At 39.0% G+C, this 18,860-nt stretch overlaps 1 protein-coding gene across 3 annotated transcripts in view; it reads right to left on the minus strand.

Moving 5' to 3' along the window:
- The window catches only part of tenm1 (teneurin transmembrane protein 1), an 833,960-nt gene that overhangs the window by 481,304 nt on the left and 333,796 nt on the right, over positions 1 to 18,860 (minus strand). The window lies entirely within an intron of this gene.

An 18,860-nucleotide genomic window follows, 5' to 3' on the forward strand; every position in this document is an offset into this window, starting at 1 on the left:
GTATTATCTGAGGTAGATGTGCTTTGCCCATCGGAGCAAAATCGAACCCCACCTTCCGAACTGACTGCACCAACACTAAAACCCACTCTGAGGTTAATAAAATCCCTCCTGTCCAAAGTCCCTGATATGACAGGTCCTGGGATCTATCAGGCCTCCTTGTGGGCTAGCCTGCAGAGATTGAAGACTACAACAGAACTGTTGCGATAAATCTCCTTTCCTTTGGAAACCATTATGGACTTTATATTATAGGAAGAGGGTATTTCAATGCAGATCCTTATTTTTTAAACTATGAGAAGCATAAGCTGAATCACAATTCATGACATTTTAGTGTTTTATGACTTTTTTGACTCCCTTAATGAAGGGTTCAATGAATTCATATTATATTTGAGATTTATGGCTTATCAGTTTGTGTCACTCAAATGGAAAATGTGTTTATTTATCCAGATCACGCTTTAACTTCTTTTTTTGACTGTCTTACTCCTAGATGCCCTGTAAGTTCTGATTAGTGTGGTGCTGGAAAAGCACAGCAGGTCAGGCAACATCCGAGGAGCAGGAAAATTGACGTTTTGGGCAAAAGCCCTTCATCAGGATTAGAGGCAGGATGCCTGCAGAGTGGAGAGATATTTCAGGGCAGAGGCGATGACCTGGAGGTTGCAGTGAGAGAAAGACTCACTGAGATTCTTGTAGAGAGAGGAGGAAAACTTCTTCAAGGCAGGCATCCTTGCAAGAGGATTCGCAGTAGGGTTAAAATCAACGAGGTAAAAACAAGGACTGCAGATGCTGGAAACCAGCGTCTAGATTAGAGTAGTGCTGGAAAAGCACAGCAGGTCAGCAGCATCCGACGAGCATGAAAATCAATGTTTCGGGCAAAAGCCCTTCATCAGGAATAGAGGCAGGGTGCCTGCAGAGTGGAGAGATAAATGCCATCCTGTATTCCCAATTCCTCCGCTTCCACCCTATTTGCTCCCAGGAATACAGGTCCACCACAGAACACATCAGATGGCCTCCTTCTTTAGAGACCGCAATTTCTCTTCCCACATGGTTAAAGGTGCCCTCCAACGAATCTCGTCCACATCCCGCCCCTCTCTCCTCAAACTCCACTCCTCCAACCGTAACAAAGGACAGAACCCCCGGTGCTCACCTTCCACTCTACCAACCTTGGCATAAACCAAATCATCTGATGGCATTTCTGCCACCTACAAATGGACCCCACCACCAGGGATACATTTCCCTCCCCACTCATTTCTGCTTTCCACAAAGACTGTACCCTCTGTGACTACCTGGTCAGGTCCACACCTCCCAACAACCCACCCTCCCTTCCTGGCACCCTCCCCTGCCACCACAGAAATTGCAAAACCTGTGCCCACACCTCCTCCCTCACCTCCATCCAAAGTCCCAAAGGAGCCTTCCACATCCAGCAAAGTTTTACCTGCACATCCACCGATAGCATTTATTGTATCCGTTGCTCCCGATGCGATGTCCTCTACATTGGGCAGACTGGACGCCTCCTAGCAGAGCGCTTTAGGGAACATCTCCAGGACACCTGCACCAATCAACTCCACTGCCCTGCGGCCCAACATTTCAACTCCCCCTCCCACTCTGCCGAAGACATGGAGGTCCTGGGCCTCCTCCACCGCCACTCCCTCACCACCCTTGCCTGGAGGAAGAACGCCTCACCTTCCGCCTCAGAACACTTCAACCCCATGGCATCAATGTGAATTTCCCCTTCTCCCACCTCATCCCAGCTCCAACCTTCCAGCTCAGCACTGTCCTCAAGACCTGTCCTACCTGCCTATCTTTCTTTCCAACTATACACTCTACCCTCCTCTCTGACCTACCACTTTCATCCCCACCCCCATTCACCCATTGTACTTTTTGCTACCTTCCCCCGCCTTCCTCTCCGACCTATCACCTCCATCCCCACCCCCATTCATCTATTGTACTCTTTGCTACCTTCTCCCCAGCCTCAAAACCCCTTGCCCCATTTATCTCTCCACCCTGGAGGCTCCCTGCCTTCGTTCCTGATGAAGGGCCTTTGCCCGAAACGTCAATTTTCCTGCTCCTTGGATGCTGCCTGACCTGCTGTGCTTTTCCAGCACCACTCTAATCTAGAGTCTGGTTTTCAGCGCCTGCATTCCTCACTTTTGCCCTGTAAGGTCTCCTCTGCTCTTGAAAATTTTGATTCTGTTCGAATGAATGTCAAATACACACGTAACCCAATGACTTATTCATTGTATTACAACATGTATGAAGTAATCTGTAAGCAGATTATTCACACGTGTGAGATAGCATCACATGCAAACCCAATCAGATTTCATCTAGATGCCAACAGTGATGTATGTGGACGTATGTGCAATGAGGGAGGTTTGGGGTTGAGAGGATGGAGATTGCAGAGTCACTGAATTGTAATTATAACCTTTTATCTGCTCTTTAAACAATGATTGAAAGTGGTTCTATTACTACTAAACGAACTCAGATTAGTAACTGAGAGAGATTGGAAAGCAAACCTGAGAATCTTATAGACAATATAGCTTTGCATTTCACCCATCGTGTTACTGCATGCCCTCAGATGCTTGTTTTAAGCCCAGCTTGACTTCAGTTTCACCTTCTGATATGTCAGAATTCTCTGAATTTCCAGTGACTTTCAACAAGTTCATTCTAAATCTACACATCATGATGCTTGGCACAACAAAACCTACCGTTAGCTTGTGACTATTTTTAAACTGAACTGTGTCGTGTCTTTTTTCACCTTGCCATTTGGACACTAAATCTGCATAAGTTGTGCCAAGTGGTCTAAAATAGGTCTGCAAATGCAATGGCATTCAAAAGAAGGACAATCTCTTCCTCCAACCCTGGCCCCCTCCATCCTGCCAATCTCACAAACAAAAAGTGGTTTTCAGTGAAACAGATAACCTGTCAAATTTATCCAGATGCTGATAATGGATATCCTGTCAGCCACAAGAAGCGTGAAACACTTGATAATGTAAGCAATTATACAATGTCAAAAATAGAAGATCAAAGCTGCTTTTTCTTTCCTGTTAAGTGTTCTCACTTCACTGTGGATCTCTGCATTTAGTGGCACTCTCATATGATTCTGACAGGGTGTATTAATTTTGCCCATTACCATGCCAATCAGATTGCCACATTTCACTGAGAAAATGACAACCTCGTGCCTGTATCATTAACTATCAGGTCATTAGTTTCTCTCGCTGTTTTGCTCAACTTATTGGACAAAAGGTTTCTTTTTTCTCCAATATATGGGCTGCTTCTGATCAAGAAATGTATTAAGCACCATCTTCTCGGGGTAATAAAAGGCAATGAGCAGTTTTTTCAAAAAAATAACCCAACCAAACCACTCACTGTGCATTACTTATTTAACTGCTTGCTGACAAGAGATGAAAACCATACAGTTCCTTTTATGCGCTTAGGTTGCCCCTAAGTAATCTGCAGCCAATAAATTAGCTATGAAATATGGTCACTCCAATGTAAATTGAAAGGCAAGAACAAGCTCCTACAATCTAGGAAATAATAAAAACAGATCTAGGATAGGGCACTGGGAAGACCTTCACGGCTGTTCTTTGAATAATATTTTAGAAAGGACAGATATGAGCTTTGTATTCACGTCTCATCGAAAAAAATGGCACTCTGACAGTGAAGCACCCTCAATAATGAAGAGTTGGCCTAGCTTATTGCATTTGTTCAAGATTTTGATGGAATGGGGTTTGAACCTATGACCTATTGTCTCAGAGGCAAAGGAGCTCCGGAACGAGCCAAAATTAAATTTCTGAAATAATTAATTTTTCAAATTTGGTGTAATAAAAATCATTTTTGATTTTTTCTTCATTTAAATGACCATTGACATAAGCAATTTGCATTCAAATTGCTTAATGGAATAAACAATAGGCCCAAACTACCAAAGAAATCGATATCTGCAAGAATGGGGTGGCATTTCTTTTACAGTTACTTTGAATTTTCCTCTATGAGAAAGAGATTTAGCCAATTGAAAATGAGGTCATTTCAGCTAATTTAAGACTAGGCTTGTACAACACGTGACAAAAAGAGAACTGCAGATGCTGAAATCAGTAAGAAGATCATAAATTGCTTGGAAAACTCAGCAGGTCAGGTAACATCTATGGAGAGAAAGCAGAGTTAATGGTCCTGGTCCAATGACACTTTCTCAGAACAGTATTCCAGCAATTCCTGATATCGTTTGTTCAACTGGTGACCCACTGGATACAATGTGGCCTGCTAAGGGGTCCTGCGTGGTTCATAAGGCCATCTTTCAAAATACTGATAAGTGCAACTGGATGATTTTGCAAGGAGCTGCTCCTTCAGTCGAAGCCAATCCTCTCCTGATGATGAGGTATCAGTTTGACTTCCTTCATTCTGTCCTTCCTATAAACTATCATCACTATTTGTTAATTATTGAGGATGTTTTGAATTGGAGAACTTCCACTGGGTTAGAGTGAGGAGATCTAAATACGGCAAAAGTGAGGACTGAAGATGCTGGAGATCAGAGTCTAGAATAGAGTGTGCTGGGAAAGCACAGCAGGTCAGGCAGTATCTGAGGAGCAGGAAATTGATGTTTCAGGCAAAAGCACTTCATCAGGAATTAAGGCAGGGAGCCTCCAGGGTGGAGAGATAAATGGGAGGGGAGGGATAAATATGTTTGATTTATTTAATGCTTGATATCACTACCTGATTTATGCAAAATAAATTTTGTTTAGAAGCTATCATACTTAGAAGGCTATTTACTCTAGCACACATCTGTTTCTGACTATTAAATACATCAACTGGATTTTGCAGGGGTAATGTTGATGAAACTATTAGTGTTCACTGACATTACTTCTATAAAACCGACATAAGTTTTCACAGAAATCCAGAAGTTGCTGACAGTAATTCTATGCTTTGCCAAAGGGTGTGCTATTGAAGGTCTTGCAGATTGCAATTGGTTAGAAATCACTGAACTGTTGAGAGCTTGCTCTTTTACACCATCTGTGTTCGTATAAAATCTATTAGATAGTTGCAGTTGTCAAATGAGGTGTAACTAGGTTTTTAAATGGTATACTAATTTTATTATTTCTATCAAAAAAATTAAGGCTACAAAAATAAATTATTGTTGTTTTAAAGTATATTATATTTCAACTTTTAACTTACTTCCGTTTGTATACCTCAACCATATACATTTGCTTTCTGTAAAATGATATTAATGAGTGAAGTCTAATCAGTGAATTTTAACACTTGGTTTGCTGCCTAATTGAAAACTTAAATGTAATTGATTTCTTAGCCTGTTGATGATATCAATGTTCTTGGACACAAGGAAGTCACCAGATCCCAACTAATAGAGGTAAAAAGAACATCTGTGTCACAGAAACTGGAAGACATGTTGCGGGCTATTTTTTCTGAGGCCGGGAACGAGCAGAACCACTTCATCAGTGACAGCAAAATCAAGCCGAAATTAATTTTTGAACTTGTGAAAGTAGAGAGCCAGTCCTTTTTTTTTCAATCCAATTAAATGTTAGTCTTAAGGGAACACAACTTGGTGGCCTGCAGCAAAGTATTTGAAGGTACAACAGCACATAAAACATGATAGATGCTTAGCACACCACCTTCCCATCCATCCCCAAACTATGCCCATTAGTAAAATGGGTAGATGAAGGCCCATCTGTCTTTAGGCCTATTTAGACACTTAAATGGACCATTAGTTTCATCAACTTTACCACAGCAAAATCCCAGCTAATATATTAATACTCAGAGACACAGTTGTGCATCTTGACATATGTGCTAACTTCTGAATGGGCACAATTCAAAAATCTATTTTGCACAAATTAGATAGTGATGTCAACCTGTTACGTACAAAGGAATAAATGTAAATGCCTAGCTCTAACACAGTGGAAGGACTCCAATCTAAAACAGCCTGAATGATTGACAAATACTCATGATACTTTGTGGGGAAGAAAGCCAAACTGATACCTCACCATCTCATGTGAAATCTGTAAAAAAAAAAGGCTGTATGGTCTTCTTCATTTGGGGGTAGTGTGCCTGTGCCATTGGGAGCACCCCACTCCCCCTACTCCACCTTTGTGACTAATCCCTGTTCTCAGAAATCTGATACTAAAAACCTATCATGGTCCTCAATTCCTGCCCTTTCAAAAGCTGCAGAATTCATGAAATTGGCTGGCAGCTCTTGAGAATGTGCTTTCCACTGATGCAAAAATACCTCAATACTTAATTAATACAGTACCTAGTAATTAATATTATTTTGTTTAAATGTTAATTCACAGGGAATTGATGTAAATTTATGTGATGTTCATTGAATTTAGAGGATTAAGGGTGGTGACAATGAAACTAACTTATATATTCTCTTGCTTTTCTTGTTGTTGTTAAGTCAATCACAAGGTATTATCGCTGTGCGGCAGTCTTTTTTATTGCCACTGAGAAGGGGGAAAGTGAAACATCTCCCATGTCTGCAGGGAAATTCAATCCCTTGTGTTTTACATGTGCCTTGTTATATAATGACTTATTAAAAATAGGTTGTTCAGGTGCTTTGTTTATAGGTTAGAATACAGAATCTACTGGTGAAACAACGATGTTGTTTCAAGTCATGGTTTGAAACATGGTACAATTGAATGTGGCTCAAACAAAATCTTTAATTTAATAATGCAGATTGTCATAACAGTCACAATACATTCCAATTTGAAATGCAATTGTCAGGCCATGTTATTCTATCAGGGTAATGTCACAAACAGCAATTGCATTTAAAAATGTTGCTTTTTTTTTCTGGTGGTGTATGCTGTGGGGAAATGTAAGCTAGAATACATATAAAGTTCTTTGAACATCATCCAATCATGCTATGGGAACCTTGCTGTCCATCCTGAATTGGCAGATGGGATTTCAGTTTAATGCTTCATCTTACTTCTTCAGTTGTGTTTTGATGTGCCTATTTCTTGTGGTGGTCTGCAAACTCTTTATTGTTCAATGTTCAAGAAATCATACTGCTACTCATCGAACTAAGTCAGGCATCTTTGTAAACTGGTTAATGCTTTGAAATGCAAAGGGTAGCGACTACATTTTAATTTTTTTCAATTTTGAATTCATGTTTAATACAGTACCTAGTAATTAATATTATTTTGTTTAAATGTTAATTCACAGGGAATTGATGTAAATTTATGTGATGTTCATTGAATTTAGAGGATTAAGGGTGGTGACAATGAAACTAACTTATATATTCTCTTGCTTTTCTTGTTGTTGAGAAGTTATGTTGGAACCATTATTATGCATTGAAAATAATCAATTTGTTTTCAATTTACTCATCACATGTGGCATTGCTGGCTAGACTGATCCATCCCTAATTTCCTTTAAGGCAACAATGGTGAGCTGCCTTGTAACCATTGCAGTCCAACTTTTGGGGTGGAGAGGGCAGTGGAGGTTCCTAACAGTATTTTTAGGAAGGGACATCCAGAATTTTGATCCAATGACAGTGAAGAAATGATAATATTTCCAAGTCAGAATTGGGTGTTACTTGGAAGGGAATTGTAGGTGGTGTGCAATCATGCACCTGCTGGCTATCCTTCTAGGTAGTAGAGGTTGAATCCAGAAGATGATATTGAAGCAAGTTTGGAGAGTTACTGCACTGCATATGTCATACAGTGCTGCCACTCTGCATTGTTGGTGGCTGTAGCAAATGCAGAAGGTGGTAGATGGATGACAATCAAGTGGGATGTTTTGGGCAGTTGGTGTTGAACTTAATTTGTATTAATGGAGTTGCACTCATGCACCCAAGTGGAGTGTATCCCTTGGGTGGAGAAGGTTTGGGGCGTTAATTGTCACAGATTTCCTGGCCTCTGATTTGCTCTTGTATGGTTGGTCCAATTCAATTCTTAGTCAATAGTAACTCTCAAGATGTTGGTAGTGAGAAGTTCAGCAGTGGTCATGAACACAATGTGAAATGGAGATAGTTAGATTCTCTCTTTTGGGAGATAGTCATTGTCGGGGACTTCTATTGCACAAATATTACTGATCGCCCGGAGGTTGAACAGGTATGCATAAGTTAAATAATATATAAGCTTGCCTCTGTACTTCCTAATAAAGAAAGTTTTTCATTGCTTTTCACAAATTTAATGTTGATCTCACTGGTTGAATACTAAACTCAGAAAATTCAGAAAATACTCATAAACATGGTTTACATTTTAGCGAAAGGGAAAAACATATCATTTCATGTTTTCTTCAGAATCAGAGATGCATGGTTGAAACAATGGACTTCATGGATTGGTAACAGTGGGGCTTAGAAGAATACAACATATCAGAGCGTTCTCATTCATTGCAGGAGGAACCAATTGGAAAATTAAGCTGGAATTCTTGTGGAATGAGCTACAGCTGCAGAAGGATGCTGAGAAAATAGGCTGAGGCTATGACAGTGAATGTTGGGCAACACATGAGCAAACACTAAACAGGAAAAAGGCCAGAAAAAATGTGAATAAAATTTAAAAATTAAACAAAAACATCTCAGAAGAAAAATAATGGAATCGTTGTTATGGTGCTCAATGACTTAAGTAATAAAACTAAAAGCACAACCTTGCAAATGCTATGACAATGAGGAAACTGGTGAGGAGTTGGGGGAGATGAGTGAAAGAACTTATTTGTGTCGCAAGTGGTGAATCTTAGTTCTTGCTCCCATGTGGGTGGTGTAAGTGCAGACAATAAATGGCTTCAGAAAGAAATTGAATGGGCACTTGAGGGAAATAAACTTGCACAATGATGGACGAGACAGTGTGAATATCACTGGACTAATAATCCAAAAGCCCAGGCGAATATATTAGAATACAAGCTTATGTCACATCATGGTAGCTGATGGAATAAAAAAAATTGATAAACTCTGAAATCTAAGTGATGGTAATCATGGGACAAATCATAGGCTTTTTTAGGAAAGTCCGATTTGAGTTTTTTGAAGGATTTCTGCTCTTACGCTGAATTAGTTTTCTCAACTAAATCTCCCTCACTAAGTACCTACCCAATCCCTGTGGTATCCATCAAGTCCACTTCTAATCCTATCCCACCATGCGCTGTTCCCGTAAGCACTCATCACATAACAGACATCCTGGATTTCACTAGCATCCTTTGTACCCACATCATTTCTAGGTGTCTGCTGTACACTTGGTAAAGCACTGTCTGTCTCCAGCTGTCTCACACGGCAGATATGGGACTGCATCCTGACTGTGACTACATTGGATGAGTGACTGATAGAGTGGGATTGGTATTGAAGGCTGCTCTTAACCTGCTGTATTTGACTTCCTATGAAAAAGTGATCTCCGTTGACTTCACCACAGTCTGCTGACAACCATGACAAGCTTCCTGTATTTGTATCTACGCTAAATGGCAAGACAATACAGCAGTAATATAGAATCATAGAATTTACGGTACAGAAGGAGCCATTGTGTCTGTGCCATCTCCTAAAAGAGCTACCCAGCTAATCCATTCTCCAGGCCTATCTATATAACCCTTTACATTTATCACTTTCAGATATATATCCAGCTGTCTTTTGAAATCTCCTATGAAATTTCCCTCCGTTACTTCCCAGGCAGCGCATTCCAAATCCTAACAACTCTCTGAGTGAAGAAGTTTCTTCTGATCTCAGTCCTGGCTTTCTTGCAGCTCATCTTGAAATTGGGATCCTTCATTACTTACATACTAATTAGTGGAAACAGGATATCTTTCTTTACTCTGTAAAAATAGTTGATAACTTTTAACATCTCAATAAAGTCACCTCTTAATCTTTTCTGCTGCAAGAAAACTAAATTCAATTTCTCCAGTCTTTCCTTGTGTCTAATATCCCTCGATCTTGGTATCATTCCAGCAAGGAGGGCAGCACGCTGCCCAGTGGTTAGCACTGCTGCCTCACAGTGCCAGGGACCCAGGTTCGATTCTACCCTCAGGTGCCTGTCTGTGTAGAATTTGCATATTCCCCCCATGTCTGCATGGGTTTCCTCTGGGTACTCTGATTTCTTCCCACAATCCAAAGAAGTACAGGTTAGCTGAGTTGGTCATGTCAAATTGCCCATAGTGTTAAGGGATGTGTAGGTTAGGTACATTAGTTATGGGTAAATGTAGATTAATAGGGTAGTGAATGAGTCTAGGCTAATATCTAGGTTAGTGAATGGGTTACTCTTTGGAGGGTTGGTGTAGACTTGTTTGGCCAAATGGTGTATTTCCACACTGTAGGGTTCTATGACTCAAACCTCCTTTGTGCCTTCTCCTGGGTTTTAACATCCTTCATTAAATATTGTGCCCAGAATTGAACTGAAATGGGGCCTGACCAGTGATTTGTAGGCGTAGCATTGCCTCCTTGCTTTAATACTTCATGCCTCCATTTATAAACACAAGAATCCTATAAGCCTTCCTAACAACTGTTTCAACTTGCCCATCCAGCTTAAGACAATCATGCCTGTGAACCCCGAGGTCCCTCTGTCCCTGTACTCCCCTCAACATTGTACCATTGAGCCAGCATTGCCTCTGTCAGCTTTTGTTTTAACCAAAATGCATACATTTCTCTGCATTGAAGTTCATCTTCTAGCTGTCTGCCTATTGGCCACCTTGTCAATGTGCCTCAGCATCATCCTCACAATTCATTCGTCTCTCTAACTTACTATCATTTGCAAAGTTAAAACTCATCCCCCAACTCATTTACATAAATCAGAAAAAGCAAAGGATTCCTGAGGAACCACAGTTCCAACTCATCTCCAATGTGAGAAATTCCCATCTATACCTACTCTCTGTTTCCTATCTTTTAGCTAACCAATCTGCCTTGTGTCATTGTATCGAATGCTTTCCAAAGTCCAAATATATAACATCCATAGCATTACCCTTATCCACTGCCTGTGTCATCTCATCAAAGAACTCAATTAAAGAGACATAATATGGCCTTGACAATGCAACATTGACTGCCCTGTATTAACTTCTTTTTCTCTATGAACCCGGTATTCAGACTTAAAAGGAAAAGTGAAAGGAAGCAAGGCAGAAATGCTGTGATCATCCAGATAGGATCAAAGTAATTGAATGCAATGAGAGTGAAAGAAGAACCTGGTCCAGTCCATGAGCTGACTACATGTCCCTGAGCAGTAGTGGTCTTGTGGAAACATTACAATAATAGTTAGCAAAGGGGCTCAATGTGCATCACTGAAATGCAGAAATGTTCTTTAAGTTGGTCAGTGATGTGACATGCAGGTTCATAAAGGTTTGCATATATCAGATGCCAGTCAATGGATGTGGATGTGTGTCTGATCAGCTCCTAATATCTACATACTACAATCATACAAAATTCCTCCGCTCCACCCTCGCAGCCATGCTCTGCCACCTACTCTCCCTGCAATCAGCCCTTTCCCAGCTCAGTGCCACACTCTCCAACACCTGCAAAATGACCTCTGTTGTTCTTCATCCTGAGAAGAATCCACACACTCAACAAACGCTTCTTTTCCAGCTTATCAGACATCAAGGAATGTAAGTACACCAAACTCTCACGTACTTACCTCTAAATTTGGGATTCCTCTATCATTCCAGAATCATTCCCAGCCTCTGGAACCACTCAGACACCATTAGCCACATGGCCACTGCAGCCACTACCTTCATGGCAAATGATATCACTTCCGCCCCTGTTGTCTCACAGAACGTGGCCACCGTCAACTATACCACCATTGCAATTGCTGACAAAACCACAGCAAAGACCACCCCTCATGTCATTTCTGCCATCCATACTATGGTCATGGTCACTTATATGTCTCAGCTAAAGCTAAGCAATTTGTATGTAAACTGTCACACACGTCCTTCAGCAGTCATATTGTAAGAAGACATAGCAAGGCCTCATGCAATGATACCATACTGCATACAGTGGTGACATCATATGCAAGTACCTTAAAGATATATTGCATACTAGCTTTGAGATGCAAATACAACGTGAATGTTTTGAAAGCTTTATAAAAAGGTCTTTGCATTTCCTGCCCATGCCGAATATTTTATCATGTGGGCAGGGCCATTTTATGGTCAGTTTACCCTCAGTTAATTGTTCACATATGGTGAGCAGATTGCTGATTTAAACACATGACCACCCTCCATATCATGGGGATGAGCTCAGCGGCTGGTACAAAGATAGTTTGCTGACCACTCAAAACATTTGGTGTGTTTTCTGCGAAAGGCACATATGGTGGGGCATATAATATCCAGCTCTTTGACTCTGAGATATCCTGAGAGATTTGATGAGAAAAAATACAAAAACATTGCAGGAACATGCTTAGATAACATCTGAACAGAATTTAACAAACAGTTAATATCTCAAGTTATGTGATTCTTTGCCTCTTGGAGCCTGAGCTGTACTAATTAATTAGGAGGTTAAAAGTATAAAGTTGTAATTTTGAACCTGTGTAGTGTTATGATCTTGTCAATGTGTCTCCTGTTGGCTAGGAACATTTGTTATTTTAATGGGTTTTAAAAGGACCTGCAATTAGCATTTCTAAGTTCAAATGAATCATGTTTCTCAAAACTTGTTTATGTCCCATTCAGCATATTTTATACAGTCTTGCCATCTACTGGAATGTGTTTTAAGTAAAACAGAACCTCTTTGCCTATCCACCCACGCTTAAATGAGATAAAGGCTCTGTGAAAAGCATTTTCAAATTAAAAGGCCAAAACACTTTAAACGCTCTTGATAGTGATGTCCAATAGTTCCACCATTTCAAATTATTTCAGGTTCCTCGCAAGCTAACTTCAAAGAAGTGGATCTGTCAGAGTTGAATAAGCATTGTGAACAATAGAATTGTAACTGAAATTTATTTCTGTATTTTATTAGTTTGTAGTGTTTGAAAGCTAATAGGAGATGTACAGAGGCCACTGAAAGAGGCAATCTTTGCCATTTCTATGAGCTCTTCTACTTTTGTTTTTCAGTAGTTGTGCTAAAATTAATACAACATGCTATTTTTATCAGCTCTGCTTGTAGATTTCAATGCCAATGACTCATGTAGAATTTTTTTTTCAATAATTATATAACGTTTTACAAAATCTGTAAAGCATTTTTTTCATCCAATGGTGTTGTTGGCTACATTAATTGCTGTCCAAGCATTAATTATCGCTGAAAAGATGGCAGGAAATCACCCTCTTTGAACTAACCAAGCCTGCCTTTCTGAGTGATTTCAAAGGGCACTTCAGAGTCATTCCTACAGGTCTAGAGTTGCATTAGGCTAGACCTGATAACGATGGCAGATTCCCTTGCCGAAAAGTCATTAGTGATTCTAATGGGTTATTGTAACAATCCAGTAATGTCATGGCTTTCAAGAATTATGCCAGATTAATTTAATTAAATTTAGGTTCCTCAGCTGCTTTGAGAGAATTTGTTCTTGTGTTTCTAGATTATTAGATAAATAAGGTTTCAGGCAGACAGGAATGCTGATCTGTTCAGGCCTCATATAAACTTCAAATCTACAATCACAATATACTGCAGGTTTTATAACTCATTAAATTACTAAATGATTCCAGCATTGTCTCTCCTAACCAATAGATTTGTTGTCATGACTTAAATAATACACTACTGTAATCACTTCACATCAGTGTATCTGACAGCTTCAATTTGTAAACATAATGAAATAAATTAAACTCAATTCAGGAAAACATATTTGGTAATCATTTAATTACTACTAGTGCAGACAATTTACAGGTAATTGACTTACTACCTAATGGTGTTTGTTATAAAATATTTCATTCACCAATGTCATTGTACCCTTTTATCATGACCCTTGCTAAAGAAACACATTAGTTTCCCTCATCAGAAGGTTCTCTCCAGTATACTTTTTTTTTCTCAGAATATTACTATTTATTGACCTTGATTCAAAAATCATTGTTTTTTTGGGGGCATCACTAGCCAGGCTCATATTTGTTACTCATCCCTAATTGCACAGAGGGAAGTTAAGGGTCGGACACATTGCTGTGAGTCTGGAGTTACACATTGGCCAGGCAAGGTAAGGATGCTGGTTCCTTCCCTAAATGATATTAATTAAACCAAATGGGTTTTTCCAACAATTGACATCAGATTTATGGTCACCATCAGACTCTTAGTTCCATGTTTTTTATTGAAGTCAAGTTTCACCATTTGCTGTGGCAGGATTTGAATCCTGATACCTAGGATATTCCCTGGGTCCCTGGATTAACAGTCCAGCAACAACGCCACTTAGCTATCAGCTACCCCCATTTCACACATTGTTCTTACTATCTGAGTCAATATTCCAATTAAAGATGCCAGTTTGAAACTTGTGTGGACCAGATGCCAAACTAAACTGTTGAACTTGAACTCATGAAAGTTTAGCACAGAATGATAAACTTTACAATAACATTGAAGAGAATAAAAGCAAAGCTGAGAAACATATCAAGGTTTCCTTTGCACTGATTGACATTACAGTGCAGCTGGAGTAAAGCTATAGTATAGTTTAAGTGTATCCGAGAACTAATTGCTCAATATTGCCAAATTCAAGTTGGGTCACTTAATATCTAAATTGAATTGCACATTTTGCATCAATGAAAAGCCAAAAATCACTTAAACATGAAACAAACTGAACAGAATAATAGTCTTAGGAAACAACAAAACCCTTTATCAGAAAGTACATCTAGTGGAGATAATAGTAAATAATTATCTTGATGCCTGTGGTGGCAATATCCGCCTCATCCATAAGTTGCCCACTGTTGTTTTGTGTTGAGAGAGCAAAATCAGAAAGCTTAGCGACAATTACTGAGTTTGTTAGGTTAAATCATCTCGAATGAACGTGGATTCCATCAATAAACAAACCAAACCTTAATTAATGGTCAGTAACAAATTAGCCATATGTCACACCTGTCACTTGATTTTCAATGTTATTGCTTTATCTTTTGTAAAGTGCTTTGGAATTTTTAAGTTTAATATTCATAAGATGTTGAATTTGAGTTTTAGATTTTGTTTTCCAATGTCCTAATTTTAACTGGGACTAGCCTTTAGTGATTAAAGTTTGATGTCAATTGGAATGTGCCCAGTGCTACAAAGAGGAACAGGGCATTTAGACTCCTGGGCACCATTTAAATGCTGCTGGTTAAATTGCCATCTATTTTGATATCACGTCAAGACAAATTTTCCAAAATTGCAAAACCATGCAGGTCACTTGATGAGTGGCTAAGTGTGTAAGATCAACTGCCTGATTATTTAACTGTGATCACTGCAGGATAAAAGGATGATGGTGTCCTTGAAACATTCTATTTCTGTTTTGAAAATATGTACTCAGCTTTTTGTTCCTCTTTAAATCATGAGCAACTTCCGCTTTGAGTTAGCTAAGAGGAAGATATCTGCCATCTCCCTTTCAGGCTTAATTAAACTGAGAATTCAGTCCTGGCATTCATATGCCAAAATATGGTTCAGTCAGTTTTAGTGCCTGCCTTTCAGGGGAGCAGGTTAATATATAAACCTGTCAGAGTTGATACATATCTTGGATCATGCACAACTACCCACCCATTTAATTTCCACAGGAGACAATTTGGATATCAGCCAGTCATTCATTGCAAACATTAAAATATATCATATTATTATAAAGGTAATTAATTCATAAACATATCTTTATATCACTATTAGAGTTTGCATTTTAAAATAGTGCATATGGGATGGTTTACTTATCTAAAGGATTTGCAAAAAATAATCAAGTTAGACAATTCTTCTGAAACTGTGATCAAATCCAATTTATGTCACACAGCAAGTACATTTTGGAGTGTAAATTGAAAATTGTTATTGCTTTATGACAAGTTGGGTAAACATTGAAGGCCATGAGCTTTGTTTTTGGTTTAGAATGTTCAAAGATTAATTTTAGCTGAGGAAACCCAGAGATTGAAAGCTGTGAGGTAATTCATGAGTAACCTGACTGGAGCCAGAAGAAAATTTAGGTTTTTTTGTCCCTTAGAAAATAGGATTGAGCATTTTAGGGAAACTGCAAGTTACCTGAGTGAAAAAGTATATTTTGTGAAAATTTCAAAGCAGGATTATTTCTTCAGAAGAATATTATAAATTGATAAAATCTAAGCTTTCAGGTTTGTGAGTATGTGAGTTGCACTTCCTTCCAAACGTGAGAAGCCTTGCTGGAATCCTCATCTGAATCAGTCACTAATCTTGCCACAGCATATATCGCTCAGAGCTGAAAATGTGTTGCTGGTTAAAGCACAGCAGGTCAGGCAGCATCCAAGGAACAGGAAATTCGACGTTTCGGGCCAGAGCCTGTTCCTTGGATGCTGCCTGACTTGCTGTGCTTTAACCAGCAACACATTTTCAGCTCTGATCTCCAGCATCTGCAGACCTCACTTTTTACTCGAAGATATATCGCTCAGATCCCTATAAATTCCACCCTGTGTTTTTGTAACTGAGCACCATGCTAGTGAAAAAGAAATTCAACCTATTAAGATGGATTTCATTCTGGATTCTGACTTGTCCAGTAGCACCTTCAGCTCGGATCTCAGCAATACATTTACAAAGAAGTACTGGCATGAGACTCAAAATACCTTGAAAATTGCTTGACGTATGAATTCAAAGACATCTTTGCCTGCTATTTCCATGACAATACAATAAATATGAGTTAGGGAAGCTATTTAAGTCCAGCATGGCTCATCCATCTGAATAAAGTGGCAGTTCACGTGGTCTCAATACTGACCATGAAAGTGTTGCTTAAACAAAGGAAGATCTTCAATTCCACGACTCTACCAGACAGTTTATTTCAAATTGTAGTTACACTTTGCATGAAGAAGAGCTTGATCAGCCATAATTACATTGAATGGCAGAGCACCTTCGAAGGACTGAATGACCTGCCCCTTCTCTTGTTTGCTTTGTTTGCTGACATTAGCCGAAGACTCATTTGAACATGTGACCCTTCACTTTGGGGCATATTTTGAAGCAGTTGCTCTACTTTTTCTCTCTGACTTAATCTAATTTCTTTTTCTATTTCTGTAATGCCCTTTCTTTGTCACCCCATGTGATACATCACCTCACAATGTGATTGAGTGAGAAGGCATCTTGCAAGACAACTACAGGAAATTCACCCGAGACTAATACTTGTGAAAATGGCTTCAAAAGGCAAAGAAATCTGCTTTGAGCCTCAATGATTGTGCTTCAATGATAGTTATATTGGATATCTGCAGGAGTTCTGCAGACAGTGATGGGTAAGGAGTATAACTGAGAGTAAGTTCATACAACAAAGTCACATATAATTCAGCCCCTATTGTGGTATGGAGTAGCTTGCAAAATATACTGCTTCAGCTCCTAAATAAGTCAATCTTTTATGGATAGAAAGAAGCTTAAAGATGCTGCATCAACAGTGGCTGGCCAGGACATTAAGTGAACTAACAACCTTGTCATAGAAAAACCAATGAAATAAAGTCATAAAATAAAACACAGTTCTGCAATTGGGAAAAAGACAATTATAGAGATGCTGAGTTAGAGATTTACAGAGAGTGCCATGCTATATTAGTTATTATAAATTAACTGGAACTGGTGCTGTTTCATTGCTGTTGGTACCTTGACAGTTGTGGAAGAATCACAACATATATTTTAACATTTGTAAAAAGAGACATGAGGTCAAAACTCTATGTCTTGCACTCATCAGACTGAAATACAAGAAAACCAGTGATGATGAGTGCAAATGAAAAGTTTCAACTTCATGACTTTTTTTAGTAATTTTCATGACCAGCCCTTGGGTGATGTTGCCCACTTTGCTATGGTTCAGACAGGATCCCTCAAATTGTTAAGCTCCCAGATAATGAGGGGTCAACTGGTTCATTTTCTTTATTCACTGCCACCTCAGTTAGGTTGCAACAAGTTTAATTTATAAGTATCTCTTCCCTTGAAGATACATTTCCCCCAAATCAGATTAATTTATGTTTTAAAAGAAGCCAATTTAACCAGGTTTTCTCAAATTAACATGAATGTTTATTTTATTAAACTCAAGAAGGAATACTCATGCAAAACATAAACACAGAGCTTAGCAATAAGAAGTGAATTGAAAGCTCTAAACAAAATCAGTCTCTAAGTCATTTTTGAAGTATAGATAATTGAATAATTTCTTCTTTCAGAAATGCATTTCTTGACAGCTGTGGAAGAATCACAACATATACTTTAACATTTGTGAAAAGAGACATGAAGTCCAATAGATATAAAATAAATATATGGGAAGATACTTGTAGCATTGATGACAGTGATTGAGCAGTCAATTTCAAGGTTGTTGGACATGCAGCCTTATTAAATATTTTTTGTACTCATTCCTTTCATCAGTGGCTGGCTGGCAGTACTCAGAGTACAATAGAAATTATCCATAGTTACCTGAAGTGCAGGGGCATTTCATAGTTCTTCTCAAATTGTGACATTTTTAGCACACGAGTCCACATACCCAATATATCAGGTTACTAATACACACATTCCAAGATTTGCAGTTAGTTTTGAACCCCTTTTTCTATATATATCTATACGGATGTAATGCAAACATCTCTGTAGGAGATGACTTTCTGCCAAGGAGATCGTTGGAAGTCAGCCAGTCCTCCTTTTTCATTTTTCTGTTTAAAGTTTCTCTGACTTTGTACATGTGTCACATTTGCTGGGTCCATACAGGACTCTTCTAGGTAGTCACTGAATTTATATTCTCAGTCACCTTTTGGCTGTAACAGTCCTCTTTTAAAAAGCCACATGTCGAAATTAAAATTTGAATGTGCCCATGAGCTCTTTGGAGTTCTGATACAAAATCATGACACAAGATAGTTCACTAATGGTTCACTAAGTGATCTTTCTCGACTTTCAACACGTATCAAATTACTATTGTATTTTAGGATGTGGG

This window comes from Hemiscyllium ocellatum, chromosome 11 (assembly GCF_020745735.1).
Source record: "Hemiscyllium ocellatum isolate sHemOce1 chromosome 11, sHemOce1.pat.X.cur, whole genome shotgun sequence".
NCBI classification, from domain to species: domain Eukaryota; kingdom Metazoa; phylum Chordata; class Chondrichthyes; order Orectolobiformes; family Hemiscylliidae; genus Hemiscyllium; species Hemiscyllium ocellatum.